At 43.9% G+C, this 22,247-nt stretch overlaps 2 protein-coding genes across 3 annotated transcripts in view; both read right to left on the bottom strand.

Annotated features, from left to right (window-relative positions):
• LOC140907042 (tubulin beta-2 chain) overlaps nucleotides 1–22,247 on the bottom strand; it is a 455,502-nt gene that overhangs the window by 169,256 nt on the left and 263,999 nt on the right. The gene's annotated exons all lie outside the window — the stretch shown is intronic.
• The window catches only part of SLC22A23 (solute carrier family 22 member 23), a 165,391-nt gene that overhangs the window by 131,902 nt on the left and 11,242 nt on the right, over nucleotides 1–22,247 (bottom strand). The window lies entirely within an intron of this gene.

Raw genomic sequence — 22,247 nt, 5'->3', positions numbered from 1 at the left:
CAAAGGGGGAGTGTAAATGAGTGGTCTCCTCCCGAGTGACCCTTCATGACCCCAGGGCAACCTGCAAGTGGCCTCACATCAGTTTCCTCTCCTGGATCCCAGTAACTTCAATACAAACGTGTCCTCAAGCTCCCGCTTTTATTTCGTACCTCCACCACCCCCGGCTCCGCCCCAACTCGGCCCCACCTCCTCCCCCGCAACTCCCCATCCTAGCTCACCTCCGCTCTGCCTGCTCCCCTGAACACGCCGCCGCTCCGCTTCTCCCCCGTCCCTCTCCGGCGAGGGAGAGGCAGCGCATTCAGGGGAGCAGGTAGAGTGGAGGTGAGCAAGGGTGGGGAGGGGGGGAGGAATTAACGGGGGGGGGAGGGGTAGAGGAACCGCTCCCCACCCCAGCTCACGTCCGCCTCTGCCCTCTCTCCCAGGCGGCTCACTCAGGGGAGCAGGCGGAGGCAGAAGTGGAGCAGAGGCGAGCTGGGGTACATTTCTAGGGATGGCATGGCTGGCGCTGGAATGCCACCCCAGAAACGTGCCACCCCAAGCACCTGCTTGTTTTGCTGGTGCCTAGAGCCGGCCCTGGCTGCCAGCTCCCACCCCACCCCAGTTCCTTCTTGCTGGAAACTCTGACAGTGGGGACGGAGGGCAGCTCATGGAACAGACATGAGCAACACACCTCAAAGAACACTAGTTATGGAACAGATAATTGTCTTTTCTTCTTCAAGTTCTTGCTCCTGTCCATTCCCTATTAGGTGATTCCCAAGCAGTACCAATGGAGGCCGGTAGGAGTTCATGGACGTGTAGATTGCAACACAGCTCTGCCGAACCCAGCGTCGTCTCTGCCCTGTTGTGTGAGGGCGTAATGCACCGTAAATGTGTGAACCGAAGACCATGCCATGGTTCTGCAAATGTCCTGGATGGGAATGTGTGCCAGGAAGGCTGCTGAGGACACCTGAGCTCTGGTTGAATGGGCCCTCGTGATCAGCATCAGTGGGACCTGTGCTAGCTTGTTACAGATCTGGATGCAGGTGGTGATCCAGGTGGAAATTCTGGGATGACACCAGAAGGCCCTTCATCCTGTCTGCTGTTGTGATGAAGAGCTGGGTTGACCTGGGGACGGGCTTGGTACACTCTGGGTAAGATGGCAGAGCACATCTGATGTCAGGGCGTGCAGCCTCCTTTCCTCATTAGTGATGTGCAGCTTGGGACAAAACACCAGGAGGAAGATGTCTTGATTGACATGGAAGGAAGAAACCAGCTTTGGCAGAAAGGCCAGATGGGGTCGCAGTTGAACTTTGTTGTATGCGCCTGGACAGGGAGCTATCTGCTCGGGACAAGTCCCTTCTGCGAGTCCTTGGAGACCGGCGGGGTTTGGTGGATTGGTGACGACGTCCCAATGATCTACACCTCAGTCACGCTGCTCAACTGGTACCGGAATCTAGAGCGGGACCAGGAGCTGGAGCGGGTCGGTCACCAGGAAGAACCTACTCCCTGATCTAGGGGATCCATGACACGGTGATGCATATCAGCGAGCTGATAACTCCACTGCTGAGACCGACTGTCTTGGGCCTGCGACCAGTACCGAGCCATGGGTAAAGCACTGGGCTGGTCCCAGTGCTGTTGATGCTAGGAAGGGCAGACCCTCTGCAGGCCTGTGCCATGTCACAGGCGAGGCACGCCTCGAACCTTGCGAGCAGTGCCCTGAGTCCAGAGACTGATGAGGGCTTCACTGAGCCTGCCTCTCTGCCTTCGAGGCCTGGTGGCTCCATGCGAGCAAGCACCGGAGGAACATCCCCTGCAATGGGGAACGGTGCCACTGAGATTGGGGACCTAGAGAAAGGACCCAAGGCGGGTTTACCCTTAGACCAGGGTACTGCTGTAACCGGTGTGGGCGGCACCAATAGCGCCAGGATATCCTGCACTGCCTGCAGGGCGTCGACGGGACCTCTAACTGATGAAGTTCCCCGTCACTGTCCGGTGTGGCAGACCTAGGTCGGGGTGGGCGGGACCACTCAACCTGAGCTGGGGCCTGACTCCTGGTAGGAGGTATCAAGCTGCCCTACTTGGGCCTTGGCTCCCCTCCTGCCCTCTCCTTCTCCTAGCAGGGATGTAGGAGATCTTCCTCTCCCGGTCTTCTTTAGCCTCTTGGAAGATGCCAGGGACGGGGATCGGCGCAGGTGGGGCACTCTGCACCAATATTGTGGTGCTCGGGGCAGACTTGCACCTAGACTGCTCTGGTGCTGGAGTTAGTACTGACTCCATGAGGAGCGCTTTGAGGCAGAAGTCCCTCTCCTTCTTAGTCCAAGGTTTGAAGGACTTTCAAATGTCGCTTATATGCGACCCACCAAGACATCTGAAACAACTGTTATGCGGATTGTTGATGGGCATCAGTTTCTTGCAGTGATCGCAGGGCTTAAAGCCTGGGGACTGGGTCATGCCCCATCCCTAGGCTAAGTCCCATTCGGGACCAACTAATTAAAACACTAACACTAAGGGAAACTGTTAACTATGTACAACTATTTTACAAGAAAGTTTGAAATACTGAACAAAGTGAAAAGGGCTAGCCGAAGCAGCAGACGTTTCAGCACCATCACTGGCGGCAAGAAGGAACTGAGGGTGGGGGGAGCCAGTGACACTCCTTATACCATGTGCACACCACTCCAGAAGGCGCCAGAGTCGGTCCCCTACCGATACCACAGAGGGAAAATTTTCTGGCACCAGTGCATGTGGTGAGCACACACACCTCATATGAAATGGACTTGAGCAAGCACTCTAAGAAGAACAGTAATTTATTCTGGGGAAGAAGAGGTACTCATGTGTTTAAATGTTTGCAAGATGAAGCCCTAGGATAAGACATGAGGACTACTATATTTAACTGAAATTCCAGGGGAATTTACATTGGGAGATTCTTTTACTCAGATTGGAATTTGGCCAGGATACCAAGCATAACACCCCTCCTCTTGCAAATAATACCCTAGGATCAATAACCTCAAAAGGCCTGTGTGATAGGTTCCCCCCAGGGTGTCACCTGGAACTGGGGTGCCACTGAGCCTTCTGACCCACACCAGCCTGGACTCCCTCTCACACTGTGCTGCTGTGACAAGTTGCAAAGCCCTCCAAGCTTGCACTTTCACCAGCTTTCACATAGGTAGGGACACACTCCGCTTCCCAGCCTAGGACCCCAGAGCAGTACTGTCCTGCCCTGGTCAAATCTGGCCAGTATATGGGTTTAACTACCAGTCCGCCTCTCCCTCAATGTGAAGAGGACCATGCACATTTGTGGTAACCAAGCTGAGATTTTCCCCAGACCTCTTAGTCAAATGCACACTGGTTTGGATTAAAACATAAAATAAGTTTATTAACTACAAAAGGGTAGATGTTAAGTGATTATAAGTGATAGCAAACAGAATAAAGCAGATTACCTAGTAAATAAACAAAACCGCAAACTGAGCATAACACACTAGATAGGGAGGATGTGAATTAGCAAATTCTCACCCTGAGTGATAAACTGCCTGGCAGATTCTTAAGGCACAAACTGCATTGGCTCTGCAGCTTGGGGTTTCCAGGTTTTCATACACAGGCTAGCAATCCCTTAGCCTGGGACCATCACCTCCCCCCTGTTCAGTCTTTATTCCTCCAGTGTTTCCAGGTGTGTTGTTGTAGGGAGAGTGAGGTACCATCATGATGTCATTTCCCCCCTTTTATATCTTCTTCCCACTTTCTGGAAAGCTCTTTTGCTATGACCTGGGTCAAACAGTTCCCATTGTGTAGTGCTCTCTGAGAGGTTTCTATTGTACACAGTTCCTGGGGTAATCCTTGTGCTTGTGTGATCAGGAACAGTCAACACGGCAAGTCATACCTGACCAACCTGATTGCCTTCTATGATGAGATAACGGGCTCCGTGGATATGGGGAAAGCGCTGGATGTGCTATATCTTGACTTTAGCAAAGCTTCTGATACGGTCTCCCACAGTATTCTTGCCAGCAAGTTAAAAAAGTATGGATTGGATGAATGGACTATAAGATGGACAGAAAGCTGCCTAGATTGTGGTGCTCAACGGATAGTGATCAACGGCTCAGTGTCTAGTTGGCAGCCGGTATCACGCAGAGTGCCCCAGGGGTCAGTCCTGGGGCCGGTTTTGTTCAATATCTTCATTAATGATCTGTAGGATGGGATTAATTGCACCCTCAGCAAGTTCGTGGATGACACTAAACTGAGGGGAGAGGTAGATATGATGGAGGGTAGGGAGAGAGTCCAGAGTGACCTAGACAACTTGGAGGATTGGGCCAAAAGAAATCTGATGAGACTCAACAAGGACAAGTGCAGAGTCCTGCACTTAGGAAGGAAGAATCCCATGCACCACTATAGGCTGGGGACCGACTGGCTAAGCAGCAGTTCTGCAGAAAAGGACCTAGGGGTTACAGTGGAAGAGAAGCTGGATATGAGTCAGCAGTGTGCCCTTGTTGCCAAGAAGGCCAATGGCATATTGGGCTGTATTAGTAGGAGCACTGTCAGCAGATCAAGGGATGTGATTATTACCCTCTATTCGGCACTGGTGATGCCACACATGGAGTACTGCATCCAGTTTTGGTCCCCCCACTACAGAAGGGATGTGGACAAATTGGAGAGAGTCCAGCGAAGGGCAACGAAAATGATTAGGGGGCTGGGGCACGTGACTTATGAGGAGAGGTTGAGGGAACTGGGGTTATTTAGTCTGGAGAAGAGAAGAGTGAGGGGGGATTTAATAGCAGCCTTCAATTACCTCAAGGGGGGTTCCAAAGAGGATGGAGCTAGGCTGTTCTCAGTGGTGGCAGATGACAAAACAAGGAGCAATGTTCTCAAGTTGCAATGGGGGAGGTCTATGTTGGATATTAGGAAACACTATTTCACTAAGAGGGTGGTGAAACACTGGAATGGGTTACCTAAGGAGGTGGTGGAATCTCCATCCTTAGATGTTTTTTAAGTCCCAGCTTGACAAAGCCTTGGCTGGAATGATTTAGTTGATGTTGGCCCTGCTATGAGCAGGGGATTGGACTAGATGACCTCCTGAGGTCTCTTCCAACCCTAATATTCTATGATTTCCTCAATAAGCCATTAACATTGTTTGGCCTTTTTACTATTGTACCTGAAAGGCTGCTTGTGGGTGTTTTCAACCTCACAACATGTTTCAGTAACACACACAGTGCCAAACTTCATAACTTTACCAAGGATGATAGCACATACAATCCAATGAGATGTTAATGTCTAGCAGATCAAGACTTTTAGAAGGATACCTCAAAAGGCATACTGTGGACAAAACATATCCTAATTACATGACAGTGGTGAAGATGGACATACCATATTCACATCTTAACAGAAGAGAGCACCTCTGGCAGGGCGGTACCCACAACACCGCAGTGGGGAGTTAGTACAATATTGACCCAGAAGGAAGAGTGCTGCATGCTGAGTCTATGACACCTTTTACAACAGCTCCTTGGACCTGCCCCGGATGTCTCCCATCCAACCCCGCCTGGCTTGGGAGATGGGATGAAATGACCATTTGAGGGAATAAATTACAATTGTTACATTTAACATTGTGTTTCAAAATGACTGAAGAAATCCTAAAGAATTCAGCAGTACCAAGTCAGTTTGCAACACCACAGCAATGTAAAGAGCTTGCCACATGTTGATACATTGTTGGTAACAAGCTGCAAGTGTTTCTATAATGTAACCGTACTTTTTGGCAAAACCTAGGATCCTAACATTTACCTGATTTAGACGAGCCACCACACCATAGGCTAAAACCAAACCAGATTATTCTGATGCTTCCTCTCATTGCGTGTCTGACAAAAACTTAAACACCTGAAAAGTAACTACCTCCTTACCACAGGCCAAATCCATAGAGGTCTTACTCAGTGTTTACCAATTCATGACTCACAATGAAGTCAGTTGAAACTTTGCCTCAGAACGTGGCCCTAAGTTTGTTAATTATTAAGTGACTAGTGCATCAATAAAGGTTCTTCCCTTTCTGTCACTGTACAGGGAGCTGCTCCCCCATTCACCCAACCCCTGTGCATCTGGCCCCCATGATATGAGCCTCACCCTCCTTCCCCACCCAGAAACCCGCCCCCCACTCCTTCCCTTCTGCATCTGGACCTCCGCCCCTGCACCTAGACCACCCCCACAGAGACCCCCCATACTCTAACCCACCCCAACAAACCCCACACATCTGGACCCCCCACTCCACTGAGCCCCAACCAGCTGCACCCAGACCACCCCGCCACCAAGCTTCACTCCCCAAGCACCAGACCCCCCCTGCTGAGCTCCACCACACCCAGACCCCCCCCACTGAGCCCCAACCACCTTCACCTGGACCCCCCTGCAGAGCCCCATTGCCCATGCACCCAGACCCCCACCCCAAGAACCCCTGTGCATCCAGATCCCCACTGTACCTGGACTCCCCACACAGAACCCTCTCAACCCACACCTGGATCCCCTCCTCCCCCGCCCACTAAACCTCTCCACGCTTGGATCCTGCTGGGCTGAGCCTGCCTGTCCCATACCTGGTGCACATGGCATGGAGGGAAATACCTTGGGGTATTTCTGGGGCAGGTCTGGCCCTTGCACTGTGTCAGGGTAGGGTGCAGCCAAACTGCTGAGTCTATGTCCCAGAGAGATGGGGGGAGGAAATTGCAGGGCGATCTCCAACCTCTGTGCAGCCAGTAGCCTCTGCTCCCCACTGCCATGATGGAGCCTCCATGTTTATTTATTGACAAAAAAAATGCAGAATTTTAAAATACTGTGTGAAAAATTTTATAATTTTTTTTTTTTTGGTGCAGAATTACCTCAGGAGTAGTCTGCATTCACTATGCTATTAAACAGCATCAAAAACCTCTGTCCAGATTTTGTACCTCACCTAGGCTTACAGCCCTAAGGTCATTTCCAATTCCTCACTCTCCTCCTTCCCCCTAGATCCAGGCGGTCACCAAATCCTGACAGTTTTTCCTGCACATCTCTGAATCTGTCTTTTCTCTCCATACCTACTGCATAACACCCTTGCACAAAATAATGCTTGGGAATGGATGAGAGAAGTTAAAAACTACTTTAAAGGCATGTATTTAAACAAATGATCCAGAAACTAGAACTACAGTTTTTGTTATCAAACTGTATTTCAAATTATTCATTTTGTATTATGATTTAGAGGGCATGCTAAATATATGAAAAGGCAACCCTGTCTCTAGATGCTTACAGGAAGACCTCCACCATAAATTCTGTTGAGACATCATTATAGAGTTTCTTCAGTATAGTATCTCACTATCTGAGGCATTTCCAACAGAAACTAATAATCTGCCTTTAGGAGTAAGAAGAGACTCTAACAGAGAAGAGTGACATGATTCAAGCTCGCAAAGCAAGCTGCTCAGACAATCACCACCCCTTCCAACAAAGAAACAACAAGCAAGAGTTGGTACACTGCACCATAATGATTGTACAGGGGCTCATTTTTTCTTTAAGCGTGGATGAAACAAGATTCCCTTGGACTACGGAAGAGCTGGGCAGCAGCTGGTTCCCAGAATTGCCATGTCACAAGACAGAGACATTAAAACCATTTAAAACCACTTTAAAAAATGCATCTTCCTTCATAAGAGGGATGCAGTCTGACCACACTTTTTGCATAAGGAAGTTTTTAAAATAAGCAAACTCACTAGAAATAATAAAAAATGCTGAACTGAAATAGCCATGCAGTCATGCCACATGAAAACGACCAAAAGAAGAACCTTCCAAGGCAACATACCAGATCAACTATTACATTTGAAGTTCTGCTTCTGGTGGTTTGCTGACATCCATAATTCTTAAGAGTCATAGCCCATATTTATTAACAGTTTTTTCTACCCCTAGATCCGCACAACTACAACACTGTACACTCTTTGCGCACCTTCCAATCATCAGCAACAAGGATACACATTTAAACTAGCAAATCTGAAGTACTGAGCTTTTAGGGCCAGATCCTATCTGCAGCAAGGGAGATTTAGGTTAGATATGAGAAAAAACTTTAAACTATAAGGCTAGTTGCGTAGACTGTCGGTCCTTCATCAGTTGAGACTGAGCCGATCACAACACATCTTCCAATCTTCTCTCGCTCTGGTCATCCTTCACCATGCTTGTCCATATCTCTGTGTTCGGAAGTCATCCCACCTCTTTGGAGGTCGACCGCATGGCCATTTCTGTTCTCACGGATACCACTTGGATATAGCTGCGGTCCATTTGTTGGTTGCTGAGTTGGGCCACATGTCCCGCCCACCGCATTTTGCTGACCCTCTTTTTGACAACGTCTTGCACTCCAGACTGCAGCCTAATTATTTCACTGGGGATGTGATCATGGAGCAAAATGCCCAAAAATGTTCGTTCCATCACCCTCTGTGTGACAGACAGTTGATGTTCTTCAGTCTTTGTCAGCGACCATGTTTCACTGCCATATAACATCGCTGGAAACACTGTCAGTTAAAAAGATTCGCATGAGTTGTTTTGCTGATCTTTCCTTGGAGGATGTCCTTGATCTCACTGAATGCGCACCATCCAGGTTTTTTTCTGCGCAACAGTTTGCCTTTCTGATCATGGCGCATGTTGACCTCCTGGCCCAAATAAACGTATTTATCAACCTCTTGGATCTGTTCTCCTCCAAGAGTTATTTGGCTTCTTGGCAGAATATCTAAACTCATGTATTTTGTTTTCGACCAATTCATTTTTAATCCGACTTGACTACTTTTTGCGTTCAGTTCTTTAAGCATTCTCTCAAGCTGGGCTGTATTTTCGGCTATCAGCACTATATCATCTGCGAACCTGAGATGGTTTAGCTGCTCGCCGTTGATATTAATCCCACTTTCAAGTCTGCTCAGAAAACCAATTCAAGACAGGCTGTGAATAGTTTTGGTGAAACTATCTCCTTGCTTCACACCTTTCTCAATGGGGATTCGGAGGGGAGAATCAAACAGTGATATGTCCGTGCTACAGCCAGAGTTTGCTTCCTTTAGTAATGTGATATATTTCGCGCTGATGCCCTGTTCTGAAAGAGCTTCAAGAACAGCGCTAGTCTCTACGCTGTCAAATGCCTTCTTGTAGTCCACGAAGGCAATACACAAAGGGAACTTGAACCCTCTAGTACCCTTGAACCCTCTAGTAGTTGGTTTAGAGTGAAGATGTGGTCTATCGTGCTGTAATTCCTTCGAAAGCCGGCCTGCTCTCTAGGTTGCTGTTCATCCAGGTTTCGTGACAGTCAATTTGTTATTATTTTAGTGAACAACTTATAGATATGTGAAAGCAGGCAGATCAGGTGATAGTTCTTTAGATTTTCTCAATTGCCTTTCTTATGCAGCAAGATGGCATTGGACTCTTTCCAACTGGACAGTATCTTCTGGATTTCCAGGTAGCAGCTGAACCTTTGGGCGAGAGCTTTCCACAGTTCCTGACCTCCTGCCTTAAGCACTTTTGCAGTCAGGCTGTTCTTGCCTGGAGCCTTCCCCTCTTTCATTTGATGGGCTGCGTGACGGACTTCGCTGATGAAAACCGGGAGTACGCGTTCATCGGTTTGTTGAAGTGATGGCATTGGGACGTCTATATGAGATGCAAACAGCTGTGCTTAGAAATCCCTGCAAATTGCCTCCATCTCTGTTCGATCAGTTACTGATTTTCCATCCCTGTTCTTCAAAGCTGATAATGATGACCTGTATAACGCCAGTTCCCATTTGCATTTTTGGAGACTTTTACGATCTTCAGCAGCCTTTAGGAGCTTTTTGGTTCGAAATTTCTCAAAGTCTTCCTTCAACTTCATTCAAATGAGCTTGCACAGAAGGGAGTACTCAAGCCTGTCACTGCCGTTTCTTTTCATTTTCCTCCTCTTCTCCAATAAAGTCTTTGTATTCTCCGAGATTCTTCTGCTAGCTCTTCTTGGTCTTTCACGCTCAGCTGATTTCACACACCATTTCAGTCTCTTACTGAAGTTCTCATAATTGTCATTGCAGTCGTCCAGGAGGCTCCAATCTGCCCTAGAAATGTTTTCCTTCAGGATTGCCTCATCGAAAGATACCGGTTAAGCTCTGTTATAGGCTTCCAAGGGAGGTTGTGGAATCCCCATCATTGAAGGTTTTTAAGAACAGGTTTAGACAAACACTTATCAGGGATGGTCTAGGTTTACTCAGTCCTGCCTTTTTGGTGATGGAGGGGGGAAGGGGGAGGGGGAGGAGAGGGTGTTGGACTAAATGATTTCTCAAGGTCCCTTCAAGCCCTGTATTTTATTGATTCTTTCCTCAGCTGGTGTAAAATCAACTACAATGGAGTTACACTGATTTATACAGCTGAAAATAACTGCCCCTATTTGATACATAAAGTAAGGGGGTAGGGGATTGCAAACTCCTACAGTGAAAAGAAAATTGTAGCCCCAAAACACCTAACTGTAGACCAGTAGTTTTGTTTGTTGGCCGGCAACTGATGTTATGATCAGGCAAGTCAAAGAGAATGACCAGAGAAAGCTGGAGTGAACTGCAAACATCAACAGTAGAACTAATTAAAGTGTTTCAAAATTTCAATAACATTTTGTAAATAAAAAATATAATTTTGATGAAATATTGATGAAATTTTCATCCATGGTACATTCACACCTTGAATACTGAGTGCAGTTCTGGTCACCCCATCTCAAACAAGATCTATTAGAACTGAAAAAGTACAGTGAAGGGCAACAAAAATGATTAGGGATACGGAACAGTTTCCACATGAGAAGAGATTAAAAGGACTGGAACTGTTCAAGCTTTGAAAAGTGCTAAGGGGGGGTCTGACAAAGATCTATAGAATCATGAATGGTGTGGAGAAAAGCGAATAAGGAAGTATTATTTACCCGTTCACATAACACATGAACCATGGGTCACCCAATGAAAATTAATAAGCAGCAGGTTTCAAACCAACATAAAGAAGCATTTCTTTACAGAATACACAGTCAACCTGTGGAACTTGTTGCCAAGAGATGTTGTGAAGGCCAAAAGTATAACTGGGTTCAAAACAGAATTAGACACGTTCATGGAGGATAGATACATCAATGGCTATTAGCCAAGATGGTCAGGGAAGCAATCTCGTGATCTGGGTTGTCCATAAACTACTGACTGCCAGAAGCTGGGAGTGGATGAAGGAATGGATCACTCGATAATTGCCCTGTTCTGTTCATTCCCTCTGAAGCGTCTGGCACTGGCCACTGTCGGAAGACAGGATACTGGGTTAGATGTGATTGGCCTGACTCAGTATGGCCGTTCTTATGTAAACTTTTCATCACTTTTGACTAATTATATAGCTAGTTGAAATTTTGACATTAGAAAAATGATGATGAAATTTTAAAGGGGAAAAAGTGGAAAACTTTTTTTAAATATGTAAAAATAAAAAATCCCCCACCCCCTTTTTGACCAGCACTAATTGAAATATTTTCTCTGCCTAAGTTGTTTCTGATTTTATGAACGGGGAGTGTTGTTTGTGTTGATGGGGGAGGAGGGACGCGGAAGGGAGGAAAAATAATCACATAAAGCACTACACTGTAATCAAACATACTTCAATCTAGTTGGAAAACAGTGGGTTCAGTTACCAAGAGCTAGTTTTAAACAAGTGCTATTGGAAATCTAGATCAGAATGGTTATAATTAAACACAGAAAGCAAACAAGTCCTTTGAGGTTTTGGGAAAATAAGTTTCCTTGTTTCAGAGTCATGTTGCTTTAAGATGCTGGACTCCAAGTAGCAAAAAGATATCTGTAAATCTTCCCAACTTCATCACAGATGGCTGCCGTACCAGTACTGAAACTGAGCCCTAGACTTTAAATAAATAGTTAGCTTGCAAACGCTAATAAGTCTCTACAGGGCATGTGTAGACTGAGATTCTAGGGGTATGTCTACATTGCCAGCTGATTTAGGTTAGTGGGACTATAAAATTGCAATGTAGACATTCGGGCTCAGGCTGAAGCCTGGGGTCTGGGACCCCACTAAGGGGGTGGATCCCAGAGCCCGAACATCTACAATGCACTTTTATAGCCATGCAGCCTGAGCCTTATGAGCCTGAGTCAGCTGACATGGGTCAACAGCCAGTGTTTTAGTGCCCTGTAGACATACCCTTGGAGGCTTATAACTTGGCCAAAATTTGGGTAAATTTTCATAGAGACTGCAAAAAAAGTACCAGCTGACAACTCCCACTAAATTTCAAGTCTCTGCTCCAAACCATTAGAGCTTTTCAGCAAAATGGTGTAATTCATTTATTTTGTTTAAACCCATAGACTTAACGTATTTTTCCCCTCACCTCATTCTTGGAAACTGCATTTTAGTTGACACTTTTCAAAACAATTCAGACAGAAGCAGACACCCAACATAGAAAATTTCAGCCCCAACAGATCAATCCTGGCAAAGTTATACGCAACTGAAAATAGGGTTTTATAAATGGAAAGTGCCAGGCAACATTAACTATAGGCGTCACTACCTATAATTAAAAATACTATTCACCATTGCCACAAAGCTACGGGCTTTGAAAAAAGTGCTTAATAGTCCTCCAAAGAAAGTTGTGTATATGGTATTTATGAAACAGTTTCCCATCCTTATCCTTCAAATTACTTTTCTGCAGAATATCACAAAGCTGTGTATTTAATAAATTTTTTCATGTCATGTTTAATACAGCAAGTGCTAGCACGGGCCGTAGTTACAGTTGCCAAAAAAATATCCTCTACAACACCATTTTCAGATGCTTGTAATTTTCCCAAAATGTCACCATTTGAAATTTCCACATTCACTTCTGAAATGTCTTGATTTTCTAAAGCTTGATATTTCAATGTTAACATTGCACTGAGGTGATGTGTTAACATTTTTATTATCTACGTATGTATGTGTGATCATCTGCCATCCCAACACTTTATAAACACTCTTTTGAAGCAAGTCTGCTCACCCACATTTTACAGGGAAAGGCACACACAGGTTATGTTACTTGCCCCAGGTTTCTATGGCAGAGGCCCAAATAGCTCTGTGTGTTTGTCAATCATTTTACACTGAATGGTCCATTAAACTGCTACTTAGTACCATGGGGCTCCCCCTCACCTCATTTCCAACCAATATAAGCAATAAAAATCACTGTCTTTTAAAAAGATGCATTATTGTAGGTTCTATAGGCTGCACCCCCACCCACAAGCTTGGTAAATAAAACCCATCAGCTACAGCTCGCCTTTAACATGCTAGAAATACCGCAGGCTTTCTCTGAGAAAAGCTATTATCATCTGCTCTGTCTCTATTGTGGCTAGAAAGATGGAAAACTAGTGCAATTCCAAGTCATTTATTGATTTTATGGTTCTTGTTAGATTCTGTGATTTGTCAATTGCATTACTCTAGAGGACTGTATTTGATCTTGTGGTTTCATCCCCAGTTATAGAATTGCCCTAAGATAAGGTTTTCTTGTTCAGGGAAAAACAAAACAAAAAACGTTATATTTCCCCAGAACCCTCATGTGACAGGTTGTACCCCCCCCTTCTGGGGTGCCACCTGATGTGCTGAGCCCACCTGTCCCACCAGCCTGGGTTCCCCTTACTCTGTGCTGCTGTGACAGGCTCTCAAGCCCCCCTCCAGCACACACCCAGGTAGGGACTCACCCAGCTGTAGAATCTCAGTCTGCAATCAGCTCTATGTGGGAAGACTAAGCTCGGGGAATTGCCCAGCACTCTAGTGCACACCCCCTCTGGAGTGTAAACCCAAAATTATAGTGTCTGGCGTTGTATAGAGATCTGTATAGCGTAAGCTCATGAAATTCACCCCCTCCCTCAAGGTGGAGGAAGATATGCACAGCTTTCTCCCCACCTCCCCCAGTTAAGAATTGCACAAACGAGGTATCGAAGTAAACAAAAACCAAGTTAAAATTTACCTTTTGTAGTTAATGAAGTGATTATAAGGGATAGCAAACAGAACAAAGCAGATTACTGAGAACATAAAACAAAACATGAAAACTAAACTTAATACACTCAGGAATACTGGCTACAAATAATTTCTCACCCTAAATGTTGTTTCAAGCAGGTTGCAAAGTTTCTTGAAGGCAAAAACTACACTGCTTGCAGCTTAACTCTCCAGGAATTCCTTTTACAGGCTGACCTTTTTCTCCTGGATTCAGCGCCTGCCTCCGCCAGCTTTGTTCCTTTGTTTCTTCAGGTGTTGTCAGCAGTTTTCATTCTTAGGCGGGGAGGCAGTGAAGAAGAGCCCAGGTTAATTTACTCCCAAGCCTTAAATAGGATTTGCATATGGCGGGAATCTTTTGTTTCCCAGTTTTGATCCCCAACCCCTTCCTATGGAAGGGTACCAGCATTTCAAGATGGTATCCTGTACCAGGTGACACAATCACAGGACCCTGCTGTGTCAAAGCAGTATCCCAGGAAACTTCTCAGGAAGGATGGAGATTAGTATCTTCAAAGTCCTATTGTCCTTCCTAATGGCTTATCCAGGCTGATTGCATACTTTCTGGTTTGGGTGTTGCCCAAATACACATACAGAAATATGTAACAATAACAACTGTATCTGAAGTTAGGAATATTGATAATCCTATTCCGTAAATCATAACCTTTCCAATGATACCTCACATGATACCCATCTTGCACAAAACATATCTTAGTTATGCCATATTAATATCATAACAATATTTCTATGAAGATATGGGGCAGGGGTGGCCAACCTGAGCCTGAGAAGGAGCCTGAATTTACCAATGTACATTGCTAAAGAGCCACAGTAATACATCAGCAGCCCCCATCAGCCAACCCCGCCCCCACCACCCTCAGCACCTCCTACCCGCTGGCAGCCCTGCTCATCAGTGCCTCCCCCTCCCTCCCTGTGCCTCCTGCCCACTGCGATTGGCTGTTTCGCAGTGTACAGGAGGCTCTGGGATGGCGGGGGGAGGAGTAAGGGTGCAGCAGGCTCGGGGAGGGGGCAGAAAGGGGCAGGGGCCTTGGGGTAAGGGATGAAGTGGGGGCAGGGCCTGAACAGTGGAAAGTTGGCACCTGTAGCTCCAGCCCCAGAGTCAGCACCTATGCAAGGAGCCGCATATTAACTTCTGAAGAGCCACGTGCGGCTCCGGAGCCACAGGGTGGCCACCCCTGATACCGGGCATAATGTCACACCCCAACCTAGTACATTCTACTACATCCCATCCAAGCTCTACACACAAAGTTTAAAGTTAACAGCTAACAACAGAAGTGGAATTCCTGTCTATACTTTAATAGAGTAAGCCTTTTCTCTCTCTTGAGCCGTCAGGAAAAATACCTTTGCTCCATGGCTATGCCAATTACACTGGGAAGTTTATAAAAATTAACCCCCTGATAACTCCATCATCAGTATCTTGGAAACCTATGCTGTTGAAAAATCCTCAAACAATCCACTGACCATCCCAGCAAGATCTCAGGCACGTAAAAGTTTCTGAAATTCTAGTACTATGACACTAAAGATTAGCTACTCTTAGGTTTCAGTTTTATCAGGAACAGCTAACATTATTAGCAGCTTTGTTGCCCCTGAGCCCCAGTAAGAGGTACATACATTTGATAACAGATTTGGCATGCTTTTTATGAAAAACAAGGAAGAAACTAATTTTACTAATTGTGTTTACTAATTACACAATCATTGCTAATATTGATTTGTTAATCATATGTCCCACAAACAGTGCTCTAACTCCTTAAAGGGATTAAATTAATAATAGTAGCATCATCAACCTCCCACTTCTCTCTCACCTCCTGTTTATTTTTGGAGACAGGGATATGCCTTTACCTCCAGGCATCTTAGAATTCACCCAACCCAAAAATACGAGACTACCACTTCCAGATTACTTGCCCTTCAGTTGATGGGATCAGAGTCTCTTTGTCACCTCAGTAAAGTCAACACTGATCTTGGCCTAACATCAAAGCCCTGGGAGATCTGTCATGATGCCTACAAACAGTTGTAACCCACATACCTCCTGGGTGTGGTGTTCTGTCCCATCTAGGGACACCGAGACCACTTAGAGAGATTAATAAGTCTGCTCTATAGCCTTAGCTAAGAGCCACATGGCTCTTAGCTCATGCATTTAGCTTCAGAGGTCCCAGGTTCGATCCCATTACAGTCACTTACAATCATTTTGCCTTCAGTTTCCATGAACATCAGAAACCTGTCCTCCGATTCCCCCAAAAGTACTGTACAGTACTTTGCCATCTGATCTCAATCCAAGTTTTGTAATATTTGGTATTTTTCTTAAAGCCCAAGCTGTGATTTTGTGAAGATCGGAGACATTACTTTTGGCAAAAAAAAAAAGAAGAAAAAAAAAAGGCACTTCTCTAGTTCACATACTTCTGGAGAAAATCTCGAAAATGTTAAACCTAAATCCAGAAGGCAAATAAAAACAATCAAAAAATCTTTTAAAATCACGTTTCTTAAGCTAATTTCATGATTGTTTAGTGCCCAACTCATGATTTTTGAATGCTTAAGGTCAGCAATACTGTGTGCTTCTCCTAAACTCCCCCAAACCTGCAAACACTCACATGCATGCCTAAAAGCTAAGCATGTACATAAGTGCTAGCAGGATCAAGGCACAAGTTTGCCATTTTCTTTATGATCTGTATAATCACTACCAGCCCAGAAAGTAAACAGATGCCATTTACTTCCTGAACCCATGGCTCCTTCTACGCTGCAGCACTGAACATTGCTCTTTTTCCATTAGGCCAGAGGCTACTGTGTTTTTTTAAGTTCAGTTTCAGAGTAACAGCCGTGTTAGTCTGTATTCGCAAAAAGAAAAGGAGTACTTGTGGCACCTTAGAGACTAACCAATTTATTTGAGCATAAGCTTTCGTGAGCTACAGCTCACTTCACTTTAAGGTGCCACGAGTACTCCTTTTCTTTTTAAGTTCAGTGGAATTCTTCATTTATGTGAATTCTTGTGTGTATCGTATCTTATCTGGGACATTTACAAAAACAGAGGATATAAACTGTATTGCACAAATAACAACACAGTTTCTAAGGTGACTATTTTCTCTTTAGTTATTTCCCCTCATGCCACAGGGAGCAATCAGCTGAAAAAACAAAAGGCGAAAAGTACCTCTAACCCTTAGCCTATTCCCCCATGAAAAGAAATCCAATCTTTTTGTGCTGTAATCATGCATCTTTAATATTACAGTTTTTTTCAGAGGAAAATGACACTCTAGCATCACAAAACTGATTTATCTTTACATCAATTCTTTTTTTTTTTTAAAGACAACTTTAGCCAATACCCTCAACCCAGCACCATGAAATTTCTGGGAGCAAAAGCATGTATCACCAGGAATCAACTGTGAAAGGTACTGGAAAACAATGTTTTACAATTGTCATTGCTAAGTTTTCAGCTGCTGATGACCATTGTTCTGAACAAAACATTTTTGTGGCACTGGCTCTGTGACAACTGGGTATAATGTTAAACAAGTTTTCAGACCTGTTTTAATAGCAGTTTAACAATCATAAAGAGAGCCTTACCATTTAAAGCGCAAATGTTTTAGTTACATATTAACACTCTTTTCATCCGATTGCTGAACAAGTTTGTAACGCTTTGAATGCAAGCATTTTTCAGACAACTGAATGCTTAGTGAATCCATACATTCACAACCTAGATAGGGTTGGAGTGGAATAGAAACTGGTTTGCTCTCGTACAGTGGGCTCTCAGAAGTGCTCTCAAAAACACGTCCTTCTTTCAAAAGAAAGATGGGCAATACCAGTAGGAAGATTGGAAACGTCAATTGTAATGTAAGGCTTTGATCTATTTTCACACTTAATATTCACGATGAGAAGTGCTTGACCTTTTGAACGTCAGTGTCCAACTGAGTTCAACTGATGCCTTCTATTTCATCCTTTAAGTGTCTCTCACCACTATGACCCAAAGAATTGACAGCTCTCTTGTATTTTGCAGATTACAGCTTTTGGAATGAAGGAGAGTAGAGAAAGGGAGGGGAGAAAAACTATTGGGGACCCCCAAAGACAGAACCAATACTTTTAAAGTGTTCTTGCTTAATTCCAGGAAAAGATCAAAATATTCCACCTGATTTTTAGAGCAAACTAAGGAGCTGGTCCAGCAAACACCTACTCATGTGAGGAAACCTTGCCCATGTGAGTAGAACCCTTTCTCTCAATGGCATAATAGTTACACAAATAAAATTACTCATGAAGATAAGTATTTGCAAGATCAGGCCTTAACAAAATAATGGTTAGCAATAAAAAAAAATATCTTTTTTTAAAGTAATTCCTATGGCTGGATGCTGTTTTTCAATAAGCACATTTCACTCCTGATCTCAGTTTAAAAAAAAAAAATTAAAAAAAAAGTATATCCCAAAACCTCAATATTTATTTTTTATGCATGGTAGAATTTTCCTTTTTAATGTGAAAAGGTATCTTTAAAACAGAGATGGTCAGGTTTAAATTGACCTAAAAAATGGGGTGTGTGTGTGTATACAGTGAAGTTTTTATAAAACTAATGACCAACACTCATTTCTGTGGCTTTTATTTGTTTCTTAATCCTTGGTAATATTTGCAACTCAGATATTGCAGCGTTGTATAAATGCATGAGAACCTTAGTCTGGAGAAGGATGAGAGGAGATTCAGCAATTCTTAAATGCTGTAGAGCCAGAGAGATGAGGTATTTAATCAGAAATAAGACTCTGAAGAAATGTCTGAGTTGAGAGATCTTTTGGGAGAACCAGAGTACATCATACACTCTGAAAAGCGTGAACAAATGCAGAGTCATTCAGATAAGTCACATCATATACTGTAATGCTAATTCCATTTAATTATGTCATGTTTTCCAGTATATATTATTAATGGTTATTTTAACTAGCATTCTTTATTCTTTTGGACTTTATTGCTAGTGGATATAAACAATCATTTCAGAAATTGGCATCATTTTCTGTCTTAATATGAATGAGTCCATTTCTTCTAATTCAACAAGATAACTGGCCCCTTAAGCTTAATTAATTATATAATTACCCAGAGTGTGCAAGTAACACTGCAGAAAGAAAGGAGAGACTATAACTGAGGGAATGCGAGAGAATACTTGTACCGTGCACAGACCATGCAATGGAATGAGACAGAGAAAGGTAAAGAACTCTAATAGGGAAGCAGAAACCAATGTACACAAAAGCATTACATTCACGTTAGCATTTTCTAAATTTAGTTCCACTTAAGAACTGCTTTAGAAAATTTAAATTCATAATTTGGTTCTGTTATGAATCTTTGTTGCAAGGATAGGTTCCTGGGTTAGTGGTTCTGTTGTGTGGTATGTGGTTGCTGGTGAGTATTTGCTTCAGGTTGGGGGGCTGTCTGTAGGCAAGGACTGGCCTGTCTCTCAAGATTTGTGAGAGTGTTGGGTCATCCTTCACGATAGGTTGTAGATCCTTAATAATGTGTTGGAGGGGTTTTAGTTGGGGGCTGAAGGTGACGGCTAGTGGCGTTCTGTTATTTTCTTTGTTAGGCCTGTCCTGTAGTAGGTGACTTCTGGGAACTCTTCTGGCTCTATCAATCTGTTTCTTCACTTCTGCAGGTGGGTATTGTAGTTGTAAGAATGCTTGATAGAGATCTTGTAGGTGTTTGTCTCTGTCTGAGGGGCTAGAGCAAATGTGGTTGTATCTCAGAGCTTGGCTGTAGACGATGGATCATGTGGTGTGGTCAGGGTGAAAGCTGGAGGCATGTAGGTAGGAATAGTGGTCAGTACGTTTCCGGTATAGGGTGGTGTTTATGTGACCATCGTTTATTAGCACTGTAGTGTCCAGGAAGTGGATCTCTTGTGTGGACTGGACCAGGCTGAGGTTGATGGCAACCACATACCACACAACAGAACCACTAACCCAGGAACCTATCCTTGCAACAAAGCCCGTTGCCAACTGTGCTCACATATCTATTCAGGGGACACCATCACAGGGCCTAATAACATCAGCCACACTATCAGAGGCTCGTTCACCTGCATATCCACCAATGTGATATATGCCATCATGTGCCACAATGCCCCTCTGCCATGTACATTGGTCAAACTGGACAGTCTCTATGTAAAAGAATAAATGGACACAAATCAGATGTCAAGAATGATAACATTCATAAACCAGTCGGAGAACACTTCAATCTCTCTGGTCATGCGATTACAGACATGAAAGTTGCGATATTACAACAAAAAAACTTCAAATCCAGACTCCAGCGAGAAACTGTTGAATTGGAATTCATTTGCAAATTGGATACAATTAACTTAAGCTTGAATAGAGACTGGGAGTGGCTAAGTCATTATGTAAGGTAACCTATTTCCCCTTGTTTTTTCCCTCCCCCCCCCCCCAGACGTTCTTGTTAAACCCTGGATTTGTGCTGGAAATGGCCCACCTTGATTATCGTAAACATTGTAAGGAGGGTGGTCACTTTAGATAAGCTATGACCAGCAGGAGAGTGGGGTGGCGGGAGGTATTTTTTCATGCTTTGTGTGTATAAAAGATCTTCTACACTTTCCACAGTATGCATCCGATGAAGTGAGCTGTAGCTCACGAAAGCTTATGCTCAAATAAATTGGTTAGTCTCTAAGGTGCCACAAGTCCTCCTTTTCTTTTTCCCCACCATTCTGTGCTCAAACACCCATTCTCTCCCCACCCAGCTTGCCTGAGTCCATATTAGTCAGTCATCTGGGCATGCTGCAAAGCACACCTTATTTTCCCCAGGTATGAAAAGGCTCAATTCTGCAAGGTGTTGAGCACCCCTGTGACAGTCTCCTGGAACTGTGTGGACCCTAAGCACCCATGTATTCACACCTACACATTACTGCAATGATGTTTGCACAAAATATGCCTTGTGAGGCATCATTTGAAAACTAATAGTACGCTGGTCATTAATATCATTGTAAAATGCATGCTAAACTTATTTGTGAAGTTATGAATTCCCTCTATATAATGTTACTAGAACATGTTTAAGATGACAGCCTAACCTAGATAAAGGTAATAAACAGGTCTGTTCTAGACAAAGGAATGTGGGTTTACCTCAATTTACATATTAGCTATAAACAAAGCTATCAAACAAACCAGCAAGGGCTGTCTCGAGCCTGAACTTGAGAGAGAGAGGAAAAAATGAGAATTAAAATGGCTCTTGCACCCCAAAGAGACACAGGAGACTGAATCCCCAGGAGACCTTCCTAACTCTGAGAACGAAGACAATTATTTAGGAATATAAGGAACCTAAAGCAATAAGGGAAACCATCACCTCGTACTTCTGTGAAAGGTCCTGGCTGAGAAACAGTCAGGCATACTGGACAAAGAATAATTGCTGACAGAAACCATCTTAAGCAAAGACTGTACCTTGCTAGATTAAGTTTTAGACTGTTAGACCCATGTTTTCACTTTTATCTGCTTGTAACCATCTCTACCTTTATTTCTTTTACTTGGCATCACTTAAACTATATCCCATTTAATAAACTTGTTTTATTTTAATCTACACCATTCTAGTATTGTGTTTGAATTGAAGTAATTGTTAATGTCAGTTAATGTGGCAAGCTGCTGGGTACTGACTCTTTAAAGAAGCAAACAAACCTTTTAAAAAGCACTGTAATAGAGGCTCAAACTAAATATATACCCCAAATTAAAAAAAACAAAAACAAAAACAAAAACAGCAAGAGGACCAAAAAAATGTCACCATGACTAAACAACGGAGTAAAAGAAATGGTTAGAGACTAAAGAAGACATCCGTTAAAAACTGGAAGTCAAATCCTACTGAGAAAAACAGAAAGGAGCATAAACTCTGGCAAGTAAAGTGTAAAAATATAGTTAGGCCAAAAAATTTTTTTTTTTTTTTTTTTTTAAAAGAGCAACTCGCGAAAGACAAAAACTAAACAGCAAATTTTTCTTTAAGTACATTGGAAACAGGAAGTCCACAAAACAATCAGTGGCACAACTAGACTATCCAGATATTAAAGGAGCACTCAAGGACGATAAGACCATTGCGAAGAAGCTAAATGCATTTTTAAATTGATCTTCACTGCAGAGGATGTGAGGGAGAATCCCACACCAGAGTCATTCCTTTTAGGTGACAAATCTGAGGAACTGAGGTGTCACCAGCACCAGATGGTATTGACCCAAGAGTTCTGAAGCAACTCAAACATGAAATTGCAGAACTACTAACTGTGCTATGCAACTTATTGCTTAAATCACCCTTGGTACCAGATGACTGAAGGGTAGCTAATGTAATGGCCAATTTAAAAAAAAAAAGGCTCCAGAGGCCATCCTGGCAAT

The sequence above is a fragment of the Lepidochelys kempii genome, chromosome 2, assembly GCF_965140285.1.
Source record: "Lepidochelys kempii isolate rLepKem1 chromosome 2, rLepKem1.hap1, whole genome shotgun sequence".
Classification (NCBI taxonomy): domain Eukaryota; kingdom Metazoa; phylum Chordata; order Testudines; family Cheloniidae; genus Lepidochelys; species Lepidochelys kempii.
This window is presented reverse-complemented; position numbering and strand designations above follow the sequence as displayed.